Raw genomic sequence first — 19,223 nt, forward strand, 5'->3', positions numbered from 1 at the left:
AATGTTGGGGGTCGTCTTATACGCCCAGTCGTCTTATACGCCGGCAAATACGGTAATATAAAGCACGATTTGCACAACTATATATTGCACTTGCAGCATACTTGCCTACTTCTGAAAAATCATTTCAGGGAGATTGTAATTGCAACACCAAAAGATGGAGGCAGGTTCAGTCAACCTGCCTTCTAGACAATGCAGGGGAATGGCATTGATGATCCCATTTCAATTAATATATCTCTGATTCCTCCCCCCCCCCCCCCCCCCCCAAGAATGTAACAGCTACATTATAGGGGCAGGGTGCAATCAGGGAGATTACTAGACTCTTCAGGGAGTTAGGGAGATTGCTACTATTTCAGGGAGTCTCCCTGACAATCAGGGACAGGTGGCAAGTGTAACTTGCAATTAGCTCAAGGAATTAAACTCCTCAAATGAGAATTTTCCAAGAAAAATGATGCTGTAAGGATTGCTAACTAGGCAAATCCCAGAAAGTTATTAAGGATCTGCCTTTCCAAGGACAACTGTACCCACAGGAGCAAGCATAAATCAACAGAGCATCAAGATCAGAGACTCTTAGATCAGCTGTACAGAACAACAATGGATCACAGGCTCCCCCATTACAGGGCATGTGACTGTACAGCCATCCAATGTGCACTGTGGTGCATTCTTCTACTTGGGTCCCTGGGGAAGGGAAGATACAATGATGGAAGCCAATACTCTCCTGCAAGGCCTCCCGCCTTCACAACGTAATCCCGACTGTCCTGATCATACGATATCTTACACTTACTGTAACAAGAATGTCTGTATGTTGCATACACGCTCGTTAAAGCCATTTCTTCTATATATCATCTATCTCCAAGCTCATCCAATACATCATTCATCCTACAATCAAATCTATATTATAAATCTAAGGCTATAGACCAGACAAAAGTAAAGGATTGTGGGTTAGTGTATAGTAAGTCATATTAAATTTGCACCAGGAACCAAGTTTTAATAATCAAATAGGAATATGTGTTTGAATTTAAACATTACAGCCCACGTTTGCTTCCATGGGGTCCTTTAAATGAGCTGGAAAGCTACAGTATAACGCATTTAGGGTAAAGAATCAGTCCTTGATCCTTATCCTCTATACAGTAAGTCATACAACTATGACAAATCCAGCAGATAAGGACCTCTTGGCAGAAGACCTCTACTCTACAGTATGTCCTACCAGCTGCAATACCTCAAACCCCACTTGATTCTTGGCTCTTTTCATATTTCAGATACTTGTGCATTCATCTCAAACGGTTCTTACATTCCTTTACTATATTAGTACAGTAAATCCCTCTTATCGGCCAACTTAAATGCCTCTCTGATGATGCTATTATGTTCTAAGAAAACTTAAACCATTGAATGGTGTCCTCCATGACGGTATAAAGGGGTGATCTTATTCTGAGGTAATTTTATATCTATATACCTCATATAATATTCCAGACATCACAGCTTGTGGGAATTTGAGGGATAACCATGAATTCCCATGAAAATAAATAAATACTAATAACAATTAACATCACATACAATGCATTACAACTGACCAAAGAAAAGAGGCCTCTTCTTAGGACCGAGATAAGGCTAAGCATGGTATGGAATTGGGCCTATCCGCGATGGGTAAGTACTAAGCGTGAAGCATGGACGGATTAGAAACCATAGGCCAAAGCCACCGCCTCATTGGAATTCATGTCCTAACTACAATAGACAAAGATGCCAAAAATGACTTAGGTACGGCCTGATCTCATCCTGAAGTCCCGATCTCGTACGATTTAATTAGCAATCGCACAATGACCATTATCAAAGAGAAAAAAAACTGACACGTAGCTTTTCCTCTTTCGGTGATTCGTCCACTTCAACGGCACTTTATTCAAGCCTGATCTTTTTCTTTTTTTTTTTATGAATGGCGTACAAGCCTGACAAATACAGATTTCAATGTAAGGGACATTGGGTGCGTATTCCTCATGTAGGGGAATTTCGAAACCTTTTCCTCTACGAACCGCAGTTCTTTCCACCCTTCCCTGCCAGCAATGAGTTTCTGTATTATCACAGCTTCTCGATATGAGAAGGGGGCAGAGGCGGGTGCATGTGACTGGATGATACAATGGGTTGGAAGAAAATTCATATTAAAAGAGCATCCCTTTTTTTTTTTTGCAACCATCGCTTGTTAACTTATTCAGTGCCTGGGAGGCCCAGGAATGCATTGCACTGCAGTGCGACAGTGTCACCAAGGCATGGGTTAATACACATTGGGAAAAAAAAGAAAATGAGAAAAAGTGGAAAGTGGCTGCTGGTATAAAATACATGTTATGGTACAGTAAGAGGAAATTTCTCGTCTTCACATACAATCACCACGTGCTTTATACAATGGACGAAATGTCTTTTTATATTAAGACCCCCCCATCCCACTTCGCCCCACGCACACACTTTGTAGAAGCATCTCTGCACATCCCCCAACACAGTGCATCGTGATGAAAGCCTGTATTTATGAATACATCCACGCAGCCAGGTACCTACTACAGCAACGGTTATTATAGTGAGCCCTCTGTACAACATGAAGCTTTGCATATTTTAACATAGAAACCTCTTTTAGTACGCCGGACCCACGTGCCTCTTCCAGTAACGAAAATGGCCGATAACGTTGCACGATCATTCACATTGCTTTTCAGCCAGTGATAGTCCAGTTACAGTGCGCCCGCACTTGACCCATTCAGATATCAGATATTCTGCTGCTTGCTTGCTGCAGAAGATAAACGTACTGTAACTTCTCCCGTTGCTCACACATGCCCATCACGGGTACGGCACCCCATACAATACCGGACCAACGTGCTCCTACGCTGCGCCAGGATACGGTGCAAGTAGCCCGAAGGGTACCCCTTAAACACCGTTGCCCACCCATAGATATACACTCACGACTCCCGCAGTTAAAAGAGAAATGCACGCTATGTATATTATTTTTAAAAAAACCCAGGAATACGTTTCGATTTTACTTTCGCAGACACACCTCCCCCATACCACTCCCATTAAACCAAATTCCAGACCCCACTAATTATCTCGCTCTCGTGTCTCTTTTTTAGGCTTTCAGGAAAGATAGAAAAAAAAAAGAACTTACATTTCGCCGTCCGGACTGAACGGTAAAGTGAAATCCACATTAGAGGTTGCTGTAAAATCTCAGTATAGCGGCAGATGGTGCATACACGAAAGATGGAAAAAAAATTTTTCTTCCCCCTGAAACAGTGTTGGCCTTCTAGCAGGCTGCCCTGATTAACCCCGCGCGGCCAGACCCTCCACTCCTCTCCGGCACTTTATGGGGGAAAGGAATTTAAAAGCACGTGTTTTCTCTCTTTTGAATCCTTTCCAACTCCCTGCTTTCCCGGATGAAAGGAGGAAAGAATAAGACCCAGGCAGCTCTTTTGCCTTTCGCATGATCTGACTTTCTGGATGGTCGCTTGCTGTATTTTAGTGGAAGAGGGGGGTGTGGGAGGAAGAGGAGGGAGTGATGTGGAGAAGGGGGGGTCTGAAGAGAGAGAGAAAGCTAAAATGGCATTGGCTTTGACAATGTGTAGAGGAGACTGGAAGGGGTGGGAAGCGGAGAGAGAGGGCGGGAGAGGGGAAATAGAGAGAGAGAGAGAGGCTGATAAAGGCAGGGGGGAGATGAAGAAGAAATAAAGGAAACAAGAAAGGAGGTGAAGGTGACAGAAGGGGAGAGTATACCAGGGAGTGCAGAAATGTAATCAGAAGGAAAAAATTATAGGGAACGCGACGGCCTACTTCAACCCTTTAATAGGAATTTTATCTGTATTTCTATCGCTATTACTATAGTTTCAATCAAGACGATCTGACCGGAACACCAAAGGGGGGCATTCAATTCTGCGTGATGGATGCCGTTTGCTATTCCCGGGAAAGCTCATCGCATCCATCTACATTGCAGGTTTTCTATCGTAGCCCATAGAGGTGCGCAGGAGAACTTGCGGAGCCGGCGTTGGCATAACTGGGTGATATGAGCACAGCCGGGCACCGCAGTGATGCCTAACCGCACTCTGCCAGTAACTGGATACCCCACCCGAGTGTCTGGTACAGTAACGACCAAACGATGGTTAAGTGCATACACACTTACCAATCGTCCGCCCGATGTGTCGTGCCTAAAGACACAACTGCCAGGGTGTTTGAGATGTCGATCACCGGTGGGCCCTGCAGCAAGTGTACGACCGCCCGCACACACAGCCAGATGCGCCTATATATCTGTAGCTATATCGCCCGTCAGCCGTGCCACAGTGCCTGCGCGATATGTCTGTGAACAACGTCGATCACAGACATTATCGATTGAACGGCCGATATATCACTCAGTGTGTACCCAGCTTTAGTGAACGAATTTGTATGCACTGTGCGTACAGCAAGACATTATCAGGGGAAACCTTTCCCATCCACTAACTGCCTAGATTTAGGAACAGTAACCAGTCATATTGTAGTTCAGCTGGAATCAGGTACTGAAACCTTTTACATGCAGCATAAATGCAGTCCAATTATTATGCTGTAAAACATATAATATTATAGGGCTTTTATATGAGATGTAAGTTCTCACGAGCAGGGCCCTCATCCCTCTTCTGCTTTTCCTTCTCTCACTTATACCATCATCTCCTCCCCACTGCCAACAAAAGCACCAACCCTTTAGGTTTGGCTGCGCCGCTGCGCACCTGGTTTTTATGACTGCTGCTAATGTACTGTATGTATGTATGAAATCCATAGAATAAATTAGGTGTAGGCGCTAGATTAATATAGAGTTAGAGTTTGCATGGTGTACATAGAATACAGTAGGTTTATACAGAAAAAAGTATCAGTACTATAGCACACATATATTTTTCAGTACTTTGCAAAGAATATTTAGCAATTCACATCATACCCTGGCCCCAGTAACAATCTATAATACCTACACATTAGAGGGTTGTTTTTTTTTTATCAAAAGCTAATAAACCTACCAGTATATTTTTGGGTTGTTGGACGAAACCCATGCAAACATGGTAAAGAAAATACAAATTCCACACATTCAGGTCCACAGTTGGAATTGAACCAATGGCTGCAGTGCTGTGAGGCAGATGTGCTAGCCACTGTACCACTGTGCTGCCCACAAGATGGGTTGTATGGTATACAGTACATATAATAAAGTAGGATTGGGTGTAATATATATATATATATATATATATATATATATATATATATATATATATATATATATATAATGAGATATAAGATAAATATGGATGTAGGATAGGAACACTGTAAGATGTACCACAGGACTTAGTATATCAGGGTGTACACAGTATACAGCAGGATATACTGTATATATCAGAGGTTCTCAAACGTGGTCCTCAAGGAACCCCAACAGTCCAGGATTTAAGTATATCCATGGCTCAGCACAGATGGTTAAATTGAGGTACTAATTAAGTCACCTGTGGCCAAGAATGGGCATACTTAAAACCTGGACCGTTGGGGTACCTTGATGACTGCATTTGAGAACCATTGGTATATATATATATATATATATATATATATATATATATATGTTTCCCAAACTTGGTCCCCATCAGTTCATGTTTTCCAGGTCACCTAGCAGATGCACAGGTGTATCCATTACGTTTTAAAAGGTCCACAGGAGGAGCAAATGATCTCACTTGTGGTTCTGTGAGGAGACCTGGAAAACGTGAACTGTTGGGGGTCCTTGAGAACAGAGTTTGGGAACCATTCATATACAGTAGAATAAGACAATATAAGGGTATATGGTGGCTACATTATACGATACATAGAAACACCGTATTTGATGGCAGATAAGAACCACTTGGTCCATCTAGTCTGCCCATGTACACACACACTTACACACTAGGGGTGTTTGTTTGCAGCCAATCAACCTACCATTTTTTGGAGGACTGTGGGAGGAAGCCCACGAGAGTACGTATAGAATATACAAACTCCAAACAGTTAGGGCCATAGCGGGATTTGAACCCATAATCTCAGTGATGTGAGGCAGTAATGCTAACTACTACACCATCCATACCACAGAAGTGAAGGGCTGCTCAATCCACATAGCATAAAATGGATTGGTGCAAAATGTTTATAGAATAAAGTAGGGGATGCATAGTGTACATAGAATAAAGTAGGATTGGGTGCGGGATGTATGTAGAATAAGGCAGGAGGGGATACATGGTGTACATAGAATAAAGTAGGATTGGGTGCAGGATGTATGTAGAATAAGACAGGAGGGGATGCATAGTGTACATAGAATAAAGTAGGATTGGGTGCAGGATGTATGTAGAATAAGACAGGAGGGGATGCATAGTGTACATAGAATAAAGTAGGATTGGGTGCGGGATGTATGCAGTATAAGGCAGGAGGGGTTACATGGTGTACATAGAATAAAGTAGGATTGGGTGCGGGATGTATGTAGTATAAGGCAGGAGGGGATGCATGGTGTACATAGAATAAAGTAGGAATGGGTGCGGGATGTATGTAGTATAAGGCAGGAGGGGATGTATGGTGTACATAGAATAAAGTAGGATTGGGTGCGGGATGTATGTAGAATAAGGCAGGAGGTGATGCATGGTGTACATAGAATAAAGTAGGATTGGGTGCGGGATGTATGTAGTATAAGGCAGCAGGGGATGTATGGTGTACATAGAATAAAGTAGGAATGGGTGCAAATGTATGTAGAATAAGGCAGGAGGGGTTACATAGTATACAGAGAATAAAGTAGGATTGGGTGCGGGATGTATGCAGTATAAGGCAGCAGGGGATGTATGGTGTACATAGAATAAAGTAGGATTTGGTGCGGGATGTATGTAGAATAAGGCAGGAGGGGATGCATGGTGTACATAGAATAAAGTAGGAATGGGTGCAGGATGTATGTAGTATAAGGCAGGAGGGGTTACATAGTATACAAGTAGGAATGGGTGCAGGATGTATGTAGTATAAGGCAGGAGGGGTTACATAGTATACATAGAATAAAGTAGGATTGGGTGCAGGATGTATGTAGTATAAGGCAGGAGGGGATGCATAGTGTACATAGAATAAAGTAGGATTGGGTGCAGGATGTATGTAGTATAAGGCAGGAGGGGATGCATAGTGTACATAGAATAATGTAGGATTGGGTACAGGATGTATGTAGTATAAGGCAGGAGGGGTTACATAGTATACATGGAATAAAGTAGGTTTGGGTGCAGGATGTATGTAGTATAAGGCAGCAGGGGATGTATGGTTTACATAGAATAAAGTAGGATTGGGTGCAGGATGTATGTAGTATAAGTCAGGAGGGGATGCATGGTATAACGAGTTTTATGGTAAGAATTTACCTTTGTTAAAACTCTTTCTGCGAGGTACACTGGGCTCCACAAGGATAGACATTGGGGTGTAGAGTAGGATCTTGATCCGAAGCACCAACAGGCTCAAAAGCTTTGACCTTCTTCCCAAGATGCATAGCGCCGCCTCCTATATCACCCCTCCTCCGTGCACAGGAGCTCAGTTTTGTTAACCAGCCCAATGCAGTAGCAAGTAAAAGAGACGACAACTGCCAGTTGCCACAAACACCACACTCTCCCGACAGGAAAAGTGTCAGCAGCTAATGCCATACCAACCCAAAGAAGCTAAGTGCGTCAGGATGGGCGCCTTGTGGAGCCCAGTGTACCTCGCAGAAAGAGTTTTAACAAAGGTAAGTTCTTACCATAAAACTAATTTTCTGCTGCGGGGTACACTGGGCTCCACAAGGATAGACATTGGGGATGTCCTAAAGCAGTTCCTTATGGGAGGGGAAGCACTGTAGCGGGCACAAGAACACGGCGTCCAAAGGAAGCATCCTGGGAAGCGGCGGTATCGAAGGCATAGAACCTAATGAACGTGTTCACTGAGGACCACGTAGCCGCCATGCACAATTGTTCAAGGGTCGCACCACGGCGGGCCGCCCAAGAAGATCCAACAGACCGAGTAGAATGGGCCATAATGTGAGCAGGAGCTGACAGACCAGCCCTCACATGAGCATGTGCAATCACCATTCTAATCCATCTGGCCAAAGTCTGCTTGTGAGCAGGCCAGCCCCGTTTGTGAAATCCAAACAGAATAAAGAGAGAATCAGATTTCCTAACAGAAGCAGTTCTCTTCACATAGATACGGAGAGCCCGTACCACATCCAAAAACCGCTCTTTGGGAGACAAATCAGGAGATACAAAGGCCGGAACCACAATCTCCTTATTAAGATGGAACGAAGAAACCACCTTAGGTAAATAACCGGGACGAGTCCTAAGAACCGGTGAAAAATCAGATATGGGGAACTACAAGACAAGGCACCCAGATCTGACACTCTTCTAGCAGAGGCAATAGCCAGCAAGAACACCACCTTAAAGGAAAGCCACTTAAGGTCAGCTGAACCAAGGGGTTCAAATGGAGGTTCCTGCAACGCCTCCAAAACCACCGACAAGTCCCAAGGAGCCACAGGCGGGACAAAGGGAGGTTGGATACGCAACACACCCTGAGTGAAAGTATGAACATCAGGCAAAGTCGCAATTTTTCTCTGAAACCACACCGACAAGGCAGAATGAGGGAACCTTGAGGGAGGCCAGACGCAGGCCTAACTCTTGGCCTTGCTGCAGAAAAGCAAAAAGCTTGGCTGTACTAAACTTGGAAGCGTCATAATTGTTAGATGCGCACCAAACAAAGTAGGAATGCCAGACCCTATGGTAAATCCGAGCAGAAGCCGGTTTCCGGGCCCGCAACATAGTTTTAATGACCACTTCAGAAAAACCCTTAGCCCTCAAGACGGAAGCTTCAAGAGCCACGCCGTCAAAGACAGCCGGGCTAGGTCCTGGTAGACACAGGGGCCCTGAACGAGGAGGTCTGAGCGTTGTGGAAGTAGAATTGGACGCTCTGACGACAGGCCGTGCAGGTCTGAGAACCAGTGCCGTCTGGGCCATGCCGGAGCTATGAGAAGCAGATTTCCTTTTTCTTGCTTGAACTTCCAAATTACCCTAGGCAGGAGTGACACCGGAGGGAACACGTACGGCAGCCGAAACCTCCACGGCACCCCTAGCGCAACCACGAATGCTGCTTGAGGATCCCTTGTCTTTGCTCCGAAGACCGGAACCTTGTGATTGTGTCGAGACGCCATCAGATCCACATCTGGAAGACCCCACTTTTCCACGAGGAGTTGAAAAACACTTCTGGATGGAGGCCCCACTCTCCGGCATGCACGTCCTGACGACTGAGAAAGTCCGCTTCCCAATTCAGGACTCCCGGAATGAAGATTGCCGATATTGCCGGTAGATGGCGTTCCACCCAACGTAGAATCCGTGAGACTTCCTTCATTGCCAAACAGCTTCGAGTGCCGCCTTGATGATTTATGTAAGTCACTGTAGTGGCGTTGTCCGACTGTACTTGAACAGGACGGTTCTGAATTAAATGCTGGGCCAGATTAAACGCATTGAAGACCGCCTGCAATTCCAGAATGTTGATCGAGAGGAGAGATTCCTCCTTGGTCCACCGATCCTGAAGGGAGTGCTCCTCCAGCACTGCGCCCCAACCTCTTAGACTGGCATCTGTCGTCAACAGAACCCAGTTGGATATCCAGAAGGGACGGCCCCTGCACAATTGTTGGTCCTGGAGCCACCAGAGCAGCGACAGACAAACCTCCGGAGTCAATGAGATCATGCGAGCCCTGATCCGGTGAGGCAGGCCGTCCCACTTGGCTAGAATTAGCCTCTGGAGGGGGCGAGAATGGAATTGAGCATACTCCACCATGTCGAATGCTGATACCATGAGGCCCAGCACCTGCATTGCCGAATGTATCGACACTTGCGGACGAGAAAGGAAGCAACGAATCCTGTCCTGAAGCTTCAGGACTTTCTGCTGAGACAAGAACAACCTCTGGTTGTGAGTGTCCACAGCGCTCCCAGGTGCACCATGCTCTGAGCAGGGACCAGGGAGGATTTCTTCCAGCTGATGAGCCACCCGTGGGCTTGTAGAAACCGGACCGTCATATCCAGATGACGTAGGAGAAGATCTGGGGAATTTGCCAGGATTAACAAGTCGTCCAGATACGGCAGCATCCTGACCCCTTGATGGCGGAGTACCACCGTCATCACCGCCATAACTTTGATGAAGACTCGCGGAGCCGTTGTTAAACCAAAAGGTAATGCCCGAAACTGGTAATGGATGTTGCCAATAGCAAACCTCAGGTATTGTTGATGTGACACTGCTATAGGAATATGCAGGTAAGCATCCTGTATGTCCAGGGAGACCATGTAGTCCCCAGGTTCCAAGGCCAGAACTATAGAGCGAAGGGTTTCCATACGGAACTTGGAAATCTTCACAAACCTGTTCAATGCCTAGAGGTTGAGAATGGGCCGGGAGGACCCATCCGGTTTCGGGACTAGAAACAGCGGAGAATAGTACCCCCGGCCCCTCTGAGCAAGAGGCACCTGTACTACGACTCCTGTATCCAGGAGGGTCTGTACCACCGAGTGTAGAGTTTTTGCCTTTGTCTGGTCCAAAGGGACGTATGTCTGGCAAAATCGATGAGCGGGTCGGTCTTTGAAGGCTATGGCGTAACCTCAAGAGACGACTTCCCGTACCCAGGCATCTGAAGTGGTCTTCAACCATTCCTGGGTATACCCTAGAAGCCGGCCCCCCCACCCTGGGATCCCCCAGGGGGAGGCCCGCCCCGTCATGCGGCAGGCTTATCGGTCTTGGCAGCTGGCTGACGGGCAGCCCAGGCTCTTTTGGGCTTTGGCTTACCAGGTTTGGAAGTGCGGGCCTGCTTATGGTACGCCTGACCTTTTGCTTTACCTGGAGGACGAAAGGGGCGAAAGGACGTACCTTTAGCCTTCGACACAGAAGTAGCGGTATTAGGCAGACAGGCAGTTTTGGCAGTAGCCAAGTCAGGCACTATCTTATTTAAGTCCTCCCCAAACAGAATATCTCCCTTGAAAGGGAGTACCTCCAGGGTTTTTCTAGAGTCCAGATCCACAGACCAGGATCTCAGCCACAATATCCGGCGAGCCAGGACTGACGGCCTTGGCTGGTAGGATACCGCATCAGAAGCCGCCTCTTTAATATATCGAGAAGCTGTGACAATATATGACAAGCATTGTCTAGCATGGTCAGAGGAGATTTCAGCTTCTAACTCCAAGGCCCATGCTTCAATAGCCTCTGCAGCCCATGTAGCTGCAATAGTTGGCCTTTGTGCAGCACCCGTGAGGGTGTAAATCGCTTTCAGACAACCCTCCACACGTTTATCCGTAGGCTCTCTTAGAGACGTGGCGGTAGTGACAGGTAGATCTGAGGAAACCACCATCCTAGCCACATGCGAGTCCACTGGAGGAGGCGTTTCCCAATTTTGAACCTATCTGGTTTCTTAGGAGGAACGGATGGCTCAAGGTTATCCGTAATCTGCAGAATTAATTTAATAGCCTCCAAAAGATCAGGAACATCCACATGTGAACTACCCTCCCCATCAGCCGTATCTGAGTCAGAACCTGTGGGGTCAGTGTAAGTGCTGTCTTCATCAGACGAGGTGTCAGTGACAGCAGTGGATTGTGAGGAAACAAGCGCTCGCTTAGAGGACCTCTTAGACTTAGGCGAGCGTTGGTCAGACTTTTTAGTAGTCAAGGACTGGTTCAACTTCTTTAATTGAGCAGATAAATCGTCCGCCCACGGCGGGTTAGCTGCAGGGACCACATACGGTTGTACCGGCATTGGGGGTCCCATGGGGGTGTTAGTTTATGAACTAGCGTATGCAGAAGCGTGGAAAAAGCGGCCCGCGGTGGGTCAGTATGTGCCTCCGTTGTCACAGTCCCACTGGGGCGTAAGGAGCCCCTAGAATCAGAACCCACAGCTGCTATATTCTCCTCATATATGCCTGTGGCTTCAGCAACACCAGCATTGTGTTCCGCCCCAGAACCGTTACCCTCAGAAGCAGACATGCAGTATGAGGTTAACACAGTACAATTATCAGCAGCACTATACCTCTAAACCCAAACCCCTGCGCAGTGTAGTCAGCACTAGCAGAGATAAAGGAGAGACATGGTGACTAAATCACAGAGAAAAATACGTAATACAGTATATCTTTGTGAAAATCCTATATTAGATAACACCTGACGCACCAAGCCCCCTCAGGTTATGGAATATAGGGATAGCAAGCTGAGTGAAAGACACGAAATGGACACCACTCAGCTATCAAATGCACACACAGAAAGTCACAGTTTGTACAATGCAGAGGTTATTACTAACAATAATACTGCACTGGACTAGCTTACACAGCTATATAACAATAGATATAACACTACACAGTAAGAACTGGATGTATATCACAGGGAAATTGTACTATAAAACCCTGACTAAATGCACTCTTTCTTAACTATCACTGTCTAAAAAGGCAGGTAGAAAACTTAAGTGTCATGTAAAGGCACAGCGCTGACAACCAGGCGGCTTTACATAGGAGGATTTGCCCAAGCAGTCCCATGAACAGTGAACTGAGGAATAATGGCGCCACAGACACTGACAGGGAGTGAGGAAAAGACAGAAATGCAGCTCCAGGGCGGGAACACTTGCTGGAAATGGCGCCCTGGAGCTGGGGGAGGGGCTTCAGGTCTAAGCCTTATTCCCTCTGCTGGCAAAACCACCGGGTACTGTGGGCGATATAAAAACCGATTTAGAGAGAAAACCTGACCTGCGCCCATGCCCTTGTGATCTAGTGGGATCGCCTGTACTGCCACAGTGTCCACCGCCAGCGCGTGCGGCCCGCCTCCCACTGACTGCGCCGGATCGCGATAAAGACCGGGTCCCGCAAGCGGGACCCACTTACCACCTCCCGAAGCACGGCCACGCGATCCTGGAGAGCCCCAGCCGTGTGTGTCTAACGTGAAGAAAACTGGAGCATCCGCTGTAGGTACCCGGCAACCAGGGCTCAGGAGTGTACAGCGCCGCTGGGGGAAAGATGGAGCTGCAGCAGGTAATGTGTACTGACATCCAGCACAATCTGTGCCTCTACTGCAGCCCTTGTAGTCTTCTTTTTTCCTCAGAAAAAGCTTTTATAGAGCTGCTGTGAGCAGCTCTTCCTGTTACATGCTTGCACCGCAAGCACCAACTACAAACTGAGCTCCTGTGCACGGAGGCGGGGTGATATAGGAGGCGGCGTTATGCATCTTGGGAAGAAGGTCAAAGCTTTTGAGCCTGTTGGTGCTCCGGATCAAGATCCTACTCTACACCCCAATGTCTATCCTTGTGGAGCCCAGTGTACCCCGCAGCAGAAACATAGAATAAAGTATGATTGTATGTAGTATACAATCATACAATGTATGTAGTATAAGGCAGGAGGGGATGCATGGTATACATAGAATAAAGTATGATTGGGTGCAGGATGTATAAGGCAGGAGGGGATGCATGGTGTACATAGAATAAAGTAGGATTGGGTGCAGGATGTATGTAGAATAAGGCAGGAGGGGATGCATGGTGTACATAGAATAAAGTAGGATTGGGTGCAGAATGTATGTAGAATAAGACAGGAGGGGATGCATAGTATACATAGAATAAAGTAGGATTGGGTGCAGGATGTATGTAGAATAAGGCAGAAGGGGATGCATGGTGTACATAGAATAAAGTAGGATTGGGTGCAGGATGTATGTAGTATAAGGTAGAAGGGGATGCATAGTATACAAGTAGGAATGGGTGCAGGATGTATGTAGTATAAGGCAGGAGGGGTTACATAGTATACAAGTAGGAATGGGTGCAGGATGTATGTAGTATAAGGCAGGAGGGGTTACATAGTATACATAGAATAAAGTAGGATTGGGTGCAGGATGTATGTAGAATACGGCAGGAGGGGATGCATGGTGTACATAGAATAAAATAAGATTTTACTCACCGGTAAATCTATTTCTCGTAGTCCGTAGTGGATGCTGGGAACTCCGAAAGGACCACGGGGAATAGCGGGCTCCGAAGGAGGCTGGGCACTCTAGAAAGATTTATGACTACCTGGTGTGCACTGGCTCCTCCCACTATGACCCTCCTCCAAGCCTCAGTTAGGACACTGTGCCCGGACGAGCTGACATAATAAGGAAGGATTTTGAATCCCGGGTAAGACTCATACCAGCCACACCAATCACACCGTACAACTCGTGATACTATATCCAGTTTGACAGTATGAAAACAACTGAGCCTCTCAACAGATGGCTCAACAATAACCCTTTAGTTAGCAATAACTATTTACAAGTATTGCAGACAATCCGCACTTGGGATGGGCGCCCAGCATCCACTACGGACTACGAGAAATAGATTTACCGGTGAGTAAAATCTTATTTTCTCCGACGTCCTAGTGGATGCTGGGAACTCCGAAAGGACCATGGGGATTATACCAAAGCTCCCAAACGGGCGGGAGAGTGCGGATGACTCTGCAGCACCGAATGAGAGAACTCAAGGTCCTCCTCAGCCAGGGTATCAAATTAGTAGAATTTTGCAAACGTGTTTGCCCCTGACCAAGTAACAGCTCGGCAAAGTTGTAAAGCTGAGACCTCTCGGGCAGCCGCCCAAGATGAGCCCACCTTCCCTGTGGAATGGGCTTTCACTGATTTAGGATGCGGCAGTCCAGCCGCAGAATGCGCCTGCTGAATCGTGTCACAGATCCAGCGAGCGATAGTCTGCTTAGAAGCAGGAGCACCCAGCCTGTTGGGTGCATACAGGATAAATAGCGAGTCAATTTTCTTGACTCTAGCCGTCCTGGAAACATAATTTTTCAAGGCCCTGACTACGTCCAGTAACTTGGAATCCTCCAAGTCCCTAGTAGCCGCAGGCACCACAATAGGTTGGTTCAAGTGAAAAACTGATACCACCTTAGGGAGAAACTGGGGACGAGTCCTCAATTCTGCCCTCTCCATATGGAAAATCAGATAAGGACTTTTATATGACAAAGCCGCCAATTCTGATACACGCCTGGCCGAAGCCAAGGTCAATAACATGACCACTTTCCGCGTGAGATATTTTAGATCCACGGTTTTTAGTGGTTCAAACCAATGTGATTTTAAGAAACTCAACACCACGTTGAGATCCCAAGGTGCCACTGGAGGCACAACCGGGGGCTGAATATGCAGCACTCCTTTTACAATGTCTGAACTTCCGGTACTGAAGTTAATTCTTTCTGGAAGAAAATCGACAGAGCCGAGATCTGTATCTTAATGGAGCCTAATTTTAGGCCCATAGACACTCCTGCTTGTAGGAAATGCAGAAATCGACTTAGTTGAAATTCCTCTGTTGGGGCCTTTTGTGGCCTCACACCAAGCAACATATTTCCGCCATATGCGGTGATAATGTTTTGCAGTTACATCTTTCCTGGCTTGAATCAGCGTAGGAATGACTTCCTCCGGAATGCCCTTTTCCTTTAGGATCCGGCGTTCAACCGCCATGCCATCAAAACGTAGCCGCGGTAAGTCTTGGAACAGACAGGGCCCCTGCTGCAGCAGGTCCTGTCTGAGCGGCAGAGGCCATGGGTCCTCTGATATAATTTCTTGAAGTTCTGGGTACCAGGCTCTTCTTGGCCAATCCGGAACCACGAGTATCGTTCTTACTCCTCGCCTTCTTATTATTCTCAGTACCTTTGGTATGAGAAGCAGAGGGGGGGAACACATAAACCGACTGGTACACCCACGGTGTTACCAGAGCGTCCACAGCTATCGCCTGAAGGTCCCTTGACCTGGCGCAATATCTTTTATAGCTTTTTGTTGAGGCGGGACGCCTTCATGTCCACCTGTGGCCTTTCCCAATGGTGTACAATCCTTTGGAAGACTTCTGGATGAAGTCCCCACTCTCTCGGGTGGAAGTCGTGTTTGCTGAGAAGATCTGCTTCCCAGTTGTCCACTCCGGGAATGAACACTGCTGACAGTGCTAACACATGATTTTCCGCCCATCGGAGAATCCTTGTGGCTTCTGCCATCGCCATCCTGCTTCTTGTGCCGCCCTGTTGGTTTACATGGGCGACTGCCGTGATGTTGTCTGATTGGATCAGGACCGGCCGGTTTTGAAGCAGAGGCCTTGCCTGACTCAGGGCATTGTAAATGGCCCTCAGTTCCAGAATATTTATGTAGGGAAGTCACCTGACTTGACCAAAGTCCCTGGAAGCTTCTTCCCTGTGTGACTGCCCCCCAGCCTCAAAGGCTGGCATCCATGGTCACTAGGACCTAGTCCTGTATGTCGAACCTGCGGCCCTCTTGAAGATGGGCACTCTGCAGCCACTACAGTAGAGATACCCTGGTCCTTGGAGACAGGGTTATCAGCCGATGCATCTGAAGATGTGATCCGGACCACTTGTCTAACAGGTCCCCCTGAAAAGTTCTTGCATGGAACCTGCCGAATGGGATTGCTTCGTAGGAAGCTATCATTTCTCCCAGGACTCGCGTGCAATGATGCACCGATAACTGTTTTGGCTTCAGGAGGTCTCTGACTAGAGATGACAGCTCCTTGGCTTTCTCCTCCGGGAGAAACACTTATTTCTGGTCTGTGTCCAGAACCATCCCCAGGAACAGTAGACGTGTCGTAGGAAACAGCTGTGTCTTTGGACTGTTTAGAATCCAACCGTGCTGTTGTAGCACTTTCCAAAATAGTGCTACCCCGACTAGCAACTGCTCCTTGGACCTCGCCCTTATAAGGAGATTGTCCAAGTACGGGATCATTAAAAACTCCCCTTTTTCGAAGGAGTATCATCATTCCGGCCATTACCTTGGTAACACCCTCGGTGCCATGTACAGTCCAAACGGCAGAGTCTGGACTTGGTAATGGTAATCCTGTACCACAAATCTAAGGTACTCCTGGCGAGGATAGTAAATGGGGACATGCAGGTAAGCATCCTTGATGTCCCGGGATACCATGTAATCCCCCTCGTCCAGGCTTGCAATAACCGCCCTGAGCGATTCCATCCTGAACTTGAATTTTTTTATGTATGTGTTCAAGGATTTTAAATATAAAAAAGGGTCACACCGAACCATGCGGTTTCGGTACCCCAAACCGTGTGTAATAGTAACCCCGTCCTTGTTGAAGTAGGGGCACCTTAAGTATTACCTGATGGGAATACAGCTTATTAATTGCCTCTAGCACAGCCTCCCTGCCTGAGGGAGTTGTCGGCAAGGCATATTTGAGGAAACGGCGTGGGGAAGACATCTCGAATTCCAGCTTGTACCCCTGAAATACTACTTGAATGAAACAGGGATCCACCTGTGAGCGAGCCCACTGATCGCTGAAATTTTTGAGACGGCCCCCCACCGTACCTGGCTACACCTGTGGAGCCCCCGCGTCATGCTGTGGACTCAGAGGAAGCGAGAGAAGAATTATGATTCTGGGAACAGGCTGACTGGTGCAGCTTTTTCCCTCTTCCCTTGTCTCTGTACAGAAAGGAAGCGCCTTTGACCCGCTTGCTTTTCTGAAGCCGAAAGGACTGTACCTGATAATACAGTGCTTTCTTAGTCTGTGAGGAAAACTGAGGTAAAAATATTTCTTCCCAGCTGTTGCTGCGGATACGAGGTCCCAGAGACCATCCCCAAATAATTCCTCACCCTTATAAGGCAGAATCTCTATGCGCCTTTTAAAGTCAGCATCACCTGTCCAGTGACAGGTCTCTAATACCCTCCTGACAGAATGGACATTACATTCATTTTGGATGCCAGCCGGCAAAATATCCCTCTGTGCATCCCTCATATATAAGACGACGTCTTTAATATGTTCTCATGTTAGCAAACTAGTATGTTTGACAGGGTCACCGACCACGCTGCAGCAGCACGCTCTGCAGGTTTCAGTCTAGTACCTGAGTGTGTAAAAACAGACTTCAGGATAGCCTCCTGCTTTTTATCAACAGGTACCTTCAAAGTGGCCGTTCCTAAAACGGCAGTGCCACCTATTTTGACAACCGTGTGAGCGCCTTATCCACCCTAGGGGATATCTCCCAGCGTAACTTATCCTCTGGCGGGAAAAGGTACGCCATCAGTAACTTTTTAGAAATTACCAGTTTCTTATCAGGGGGAACCCACGCTTTTCACACACTTCATTCATTCATCTGATGGGGGAACAAAACACTGCCTGCTTTTTCTCCCCAAACATAACAACCCATTTTTAGAGGTTAATGTCAGAAATGTGTAACACATTTTTTATTGCCGGGATCAAGTCACGGATGTTCCTAGTGGATTGTGTATATGTCTCAACCTTGTCGACACTGGAGTCAGACTCCGTGTCGACTTCTGTGTCTGCCATCTGAATGAGCGGGCGTTTTTGAGCCCCTGATGGCCTTTGAGACGCCTGGGCAGGCGCGGGCTGAGAAGCCGGCTGTCCCACAGCTGTTACGTCATCCACCCTTTTATGTAAGGAGTTGACACTGTCGGTTAATACCTTTCACCTAACCATCCACTCTGGTGTCGGCCCCACAGGGGGCGACATCACATTTATCGTCATCTGCTCCGTCACTATATAAGCCTCCTCCTCAAACATGTCGACACAGCTGTACCGACACACCGCACACACACAGGGAATGCTCTGACTGAGGACAGGACCCCACAAAGCCCTTTGGGGAGACAGAGAGAGAGTATGCCAGCACACACCAGAGCGCTATATAATGTGGGGATTAACACTATAACTGAGTGAATTTTCCCCCATAGCTGCTTGTATATACAATATTGCGCCTAACTTTAGTGCCCCCCCTCTCTTTTTAACCCTTCGAGCCTGAAAACTACAGGGGAGAGCCTGGGGAGCTTTCTTCCAGCTGCACTGTGAAGATAAAATGGCGCCAGTGTGTCTGAGGGAGATAGCTCCGCCCCTTTTCCGCGGCCTATTCTCCCGCTTTTTTCTGGATTCTGGCAGGGGTATTTACCACATATATAGCCTCTGGGGCTATATATTGTGGTATTTTTGCCAGCCAAGGTGTTTTTATTGCAGCTCAGGGCGCCCCCCCCAAGCGCCCTGCACCCTCAGTGACCGGAGTATGAAGTGTGTATGAGGAGCAATGGCGCACAGCTGCAGTGCTGTGCGCTACCTTGGTGAAGACTGATGTCTTCTGCCGCCGATTTTCCGGACCTCTTCTTGCTTCTGGCTCTGTAAGGGAGACGGCGGCGCGGCTCCGGGACCGAACACCAAGGACTGGGCCTGCGGTCGATCCCTCTGGAGCTAATGGTGTCCAGTAGCCTAAGAAGCCCAATCCG

The sequence above is a fragment of the Pseudophryne corroboree genome, chromosome 10 (genome assembly GCF_028390025.1).
Source record: "Pseudophryne corroboree isolate aPseCor3 chromosome 10, aPseCor3.hap2, whole genome shotgun sequence".
Taxonomy (NCBI): domain Eukaryota; kingdom Metazoa; phylum Chordata; class Amphibia; order Anura; family Myobatrachidae; genus Pseudophryne; species Pseudophryne corroboree.